This window comes from Oncorhynchus keta, chromosome 30 (assembly GCF_023373465.1).
Source record: "Oncorhynchus keta strain PuntledgeMale-10-30-2019 chromosome 30, Oket_V2, whole genome shotgun sequence".
NCBI lineage: Eukaryota > Metazoa > Chordata > Actinopteri > Salmoniformes > Salmonidae > Oncorhynchus > Oncorhynchus keta.
This window is the reverse complement of record NC_068450.1, coordinates 7,931,580-7,937,324: the sequence shown is the minus strand read 5'-3', so window position 1 is coordinate 7,937,324 and position 5,745 is coordinate 7,931,580. Positions and strand designations below refer to the sequence as shown.

The window sequence follows — 5,745 nt, the reverse complement described above, 5'->3', positions numbered from 1 at the left end:
AACACATGCTGCTCCATTGACTTTTTTGAAAATAATAAAGACATGTGATTGGCTATGCCTTTGGAGAGTTGACTTGGATGTTTGCCTAATTGACTAGCGTGCTACCACTGCATAGTTATCACCTTAGGGATAATTGGAAATGGTCCCTTATGCCGTAGATGAATAGCTCAAAAGATATGTTGTTAAAGCATCATGCATATTCATTTTTAGAAATCTTTTCTATCTCAGTCGGTGCGAATCACTGATACTGACACAGGGGTTAATTGTAGAATGACTGACATTATGCGATCATCACGGTTCGTGTGTAAACAATAGCCTGGAAAATAGAGTGAATCGTAACACATTGGTCATTTTCAAGAACTTGTTTACTTCAACCAGTGAGTACCAGGTACTAACATGGTTATATACAGGAAGTACCAGGTACTAACATGGTTATATACAGGAAGTACCAGGTACTAACATGGCTATATACAGGGAGTACCAGGTACTAACATGGTTATATACAGGGAGTACCAGGTACTAACATGGCTATATACAGGGAGGTACTAACATGGTTATATACAGGAAGTACCAGGTACTAACATGGCTATATACAGGGAGTACCAGGTACTAACATGGTTATATACAGGGAGTACCAGGTACTAACATGGCTATATACAGGGAGGTACTAACATGGTTATATACAGGGAGTACCAGGTACTAACATGGCTATATACAGGGAGGTACTAACATGGCTATATACAGGGAGGTACTAACATGGCTATATACAGGGAGGTACTAACATGGCTATATACAGGGAGTACCAGGTACTAACATGGCTATATACAGGGAGGTACTAACATGGCTATATACAGGGAGGTACTAACATGGCTATATACAGGGAGGTACTAACATGGCTATATACAGGGAGGTACTAACATGGCTATATACAGGGAGGTACTAACATGGCTATATACAGGGAGGTACTAACATGGCTATATACAGGGAGGTACTAACATGGCTATATACAGGGAGGTACTAACATGGCTATATACAGGGAGGTACTAACATGGCTATATACAGGGAGGTACTAACATGGCTATATACAGGGAGTACCAGGTACTAACATGGCTATATACAGGGAGGTACTAACATGGCTATATACAGGGAGTACCAGGTACTAACATGGCTATATACAGGGAGGTACTAACATGGCTATATACAGGGAGGTACTAACATGGCTATATACAGGGAGGTACTAACATGGCTATATACAGGGAGGTACTAACATGGCTATATACAGGGAGTACCAGGTACTAACATGGCTATATACAGGGAGGTACTAACATGGCTATATACAGGGAGGTACTAACATGGCTATATACAGGGAGGTACTAACATGGCTATATACAGGAGTACCAGGTACTAACATGGCTATATACAGGGAGGTACTAACATGGCTATATACAGGAGTACCAGGTACTAACATGGCTATATACAGGGAGGTACTAACATGGCTATATACAGGGAGGTACTAACATGGCTATATACAGGGAGGTACTAACATGGCTATATACAGGAGGAGGTACTAAATGGCTATATGGCTATATACAGGGAGGTACTAACATGGCTATATACAGGAGGTACTAACATGGCTATATACAGGAGTACCAGGTACTAACATGGCTATATACAGGAGGTACTAACATGGCTATATACAGGAGTACCAGGTACTAACATGGCTATATACAGGGAGGTACTAACATGGCTATATACAGGGAGGTACTAACATGGCTATATACAGGGAGGTACTAACATGGCTATATACAGGGAGGTAATAACATGGCTATATACAGGGAGGTACTAACATGGCTATATACAGGGAGGTACTAACATGGCTATATACAGGGAGTACCAGGTACTAACATGGCTATATACAGGGAGGTACTAACATGGCTATATACAGGGAGTACCAGGTACTAACATGGCTATATACAGGGAGTACCAGGTACTAACATGGCTATATACAGGGAGGTACTAACATGGCTATATACAGGGAGGTACTAACATGGCTATATACAGGGAGGTACTAACATGGCTATATACGGGGAGTACCAGGTAATAACATGGCTATATACAGGGAGTACCAGGTACTAACATGGCTATATACAGGGAGGTAATAACATGGCTATATACAGGAAGTACCAGGTACTAACATGGCTATATACGGGGAGGTACTAACATGGCTATATACAGGGAGGTAATAACATGGCTATATACGGGGAGTACCAGGTAATACATGGCTATATACAGGGAGTACCAGGTACTAACATGGCTATATACAGGGAGGTAATAACATGGCTATATACAGGAAGTACCAGGTACTAACATGGCTATATACAGGGAGGTACTAACATGGCTATATACAGGGAGGTAATAACATGGCTATATACGGGGAGTACCAGGTAATACATGGCTATATACAGGGAGTACCAGGTACTAACATGGCTATATACAGGGAGGTACTAACATGGCTATATACAGGGAGGTACTAACATGGCTATATACAGGGAGGTACTAACATGGCTATATACAGGGAGGTACTAACATGGCTATATACAGGGAGGTACTAACATGGCTATATACAGGGAGGTACTAACATGGCTATATACAGGGAGTACCAGGTAATAACATGGCTATATACAGGGAGTACCAGGTAATAACATGGCTATATACAGGGAGTACCAGGTACTAACATGGCTATATACAGGGAGGTACTAACATGGCTATATACAGGGAGGTACTAACATGGCTATATACAGGGAGTACCAGGTAATAACATGGCTATATACAGGAGTACCAGGTACTAACAGGTACTAACATGGCTATATACAGGAGTACCAGGTACTAACATGGCTATATACAGGGAGGTACTAAAATGGCTATATACAGGGAGGTACTAACATGGCTATATACAGGGAGGTACTAACATGGCTATATACAGGGAGGTACTAACATGGCTATATACAGGGAGGTACTAACATGGCTATATACAGGGAGGTACTAACATGGCTATATACAGGGAGTACCAGGTAATAACATGGCTATATACAGGGAGTACCAGGTAATAACATGGCTATATACAGGGAGTACCAGGTACTAACATGGCTATATACAGGGAGGTACTAACATGGCTATATACAGGGAGGTACTAACATGGCTATATACAGGGAGTACCAGGTAATAACATGGCTATATACAGGGAGTACCAGGTACTAACATGGCTATATACAGGGAGTACCAGGTACTAACATGGCTATATACAGGGAGGTACTAACATGGCTATATACAGGGAGGTACTAACATGGCTATATACAGGGAGTACCAGGTAATAACATGGCTATATACAGGGAGTACCAGGTAATAACATGGCTATATACAGGGAGTACCAGGTACTAACATGGCTATATACAGGGAGTACCAGGTACTAACATGGCTATATACAGGAGTACCAGGTACTAACATGGCTATATACAGGAGTACCAGGTAATAACATGGCTATATACAGGGAGTACCAGGTACTAACATGGCTATATACAGGAGTACCAGGTAATAACATGGCTATATACAGGAGTACCAGGTAATAACATGGCTATATACAGGGAGTACCAGGTACTAACATGGCTATATACAGGGAGTACCAGGTACTAACATGGCTATATACAGGGAGGTACTAACATGGCTATATACAGGGAGTACCAGGTAATAACATGGCTATATACAGGGAGTACCAGGTAATAACATGGCTATATACAGGGAGTACCAGGTAATAACATGGCTATATACAGGGAGTACCAGGTAGTAACATGGCTACATACAGGGAGTACCAGGTAGTAACATGGCTATATACAGGGAGTACCAGGTAGTAACATGGCTATATACAGGGAGTACCAGGTAGTAACATGGCTATATACAGGGAGTACCGGGTACTAACATGGCTATCTATATACAGGGAGGTACTAACATGGCTATATACAGGGAGGTACTAACATGGCTATATACAGTGAGTACCAGGTACTAACATGGCTATATACAGTGAGTACCAGGTACTAACATGGCTATATACAGTGAGTACCAGGTAATAACATGGCTATATACAGGGAGTACCAGGTACTAACATGGCTATATACAGTGAGTACCAGGTACTAACATGGCTATATACAGGGAGCAACAGTACTTTGAGTTGATTTTCAGAGAAATATGTAACTGAGGTAGCTCATGTTTAAGTTAATGTATTTCAGTAGGCATATTCTCATCAATGTTTTTTGTTACGTTTGTATTGGAATCCAGAAACTTGATCATTAATCTCCGCGAGTCGGAGCTGGATTTTCCCGAGGCGGGCGTGGTTGAAAGATGAAGACGTTCATTTTCTGTTCTCTCTCCCTGGCAGCATTTGATGAGAGTAAAGAATGTCACATTTACGCTGTAGAAATACAATGTACGGGACACGTACTTCATAATCTGGGTCTACAAAACAAGATGTTATATTTACAAAACATTGTAAGAAGTACAAAGTCAATAGTGGTACTGTTGTCGAGAAGACGCATGTTTCTTTTAAGTGTCGGTCTAGCTTTTCTACCCCAAATCTCCCAATTGGCCTGTAAAGCCACATACAAGAGGAAGATAAACAGCCTCTCTTGACCCCTAACAGTCTTTGAACAGTGAGTTGGTAATAACAGTCTTCAAGAGTACAACACCAAAAGAGTCCCATCAATAGAATTGTGGCAGGTAGCATTTTGGTTATAGTTTTGGGCCAGTAAGCGAAAGGTTGCTGGTTCGAAATTCCCCCCAGCCGGCAAGGTGAAACATCTGTCTATGTGCCCATGAGCAAGGCACACTATTCCTAACTGCTGCTCTTAGTCGCTCTGAATAAGTCTCTGTTAATTTACCTAAATATAAATGCATTATGCAATCATGGACATGGCTTATATGTCAATATGCTTAATGATCCCTGAGCCTGTTATATATTTTATGTTTTATAGGCCTATTTATTGTCTTGATTGTTGTATAAAACATTGTCATGTATTTATTTTCTGTCTCACTGGACAAAACCGACTGGTCTGGAGTGGATGCCGAGGAGAGAACATCTAGGTTAAGGCCAACGACAGGTACTCCCAGCCTCTGTGGTGGCAACAATTACATCCCCAACAGCAGCTACATTGGACTCCAGGAAGTTGAGGAGGCTCATAGCGTCTTATACGAATAACATTTTCAATAAATAACATTGTATTTCACTTTCTTTTAAATAAACAATTTAATGTTAATAGAAAACAATTACACAGTTACTATGCCATTCACAAAGTCACTCAGCGTTAGTTAGACCAGGGATTTACAAACATGTTCCTGGAGAGAAACCAGCAACCATCTTGTAAGTTTTCACTCCTGATTAGGGTCAGGTTGGATGATAGATATCTACGTACATGGTTTGAGAATCGTAGAGGGTAAAATAAAACACAGGGAAGATCCCAAAAGTATTTTTTTGTCTTCTCTCCTTCTCAATTCACATTGGATGAGAAGGCTAGAGGATTTCTGTGCTTCTCATCCAATGTCTTTTGAGTAGTAGACGAAGGGAGACGATATGATGCATCTGAGATCTTCCCACAGAATCCTACTCATTACTCCATGTTGTGGCTCACACCTGGGAGGCAGCCCGGTACCAAAAGTTCACCTGGTGCAAAACACGCCTATCCGGGCAGATGGGCTAGT

General features: G+C 41.3%; 1 long non-coding RNA gene across 2 annotated transcripts; it reads left to right on the top strand.

Annotated features, from left to right (window-relative positions):
• Positions 1-3,274: 3,274 nt before the first annotated feature.
• Positions 3,275-4,195, top strand: LOC127913757 (uncharacterized). 2 transcript variants are annotated; one of them, XR_008086647.1, is made up of 3 exons: positions 3,275-3,309; positions 4,048-4,117; positions 4,150-4,195. It is a non-coding gene; the product is annotated as an uncharacterized LOC127913757 (long non-coding RNA). The 2 variants fall into 2 exon arrangements; XR_008086646.1 differs by lacking the exon at positions 3,275-3,309 and adding an exon at positions 3,675-3,709.
• Positions 4,196-5,745: the final 1,550 nt, after the last annotated feature.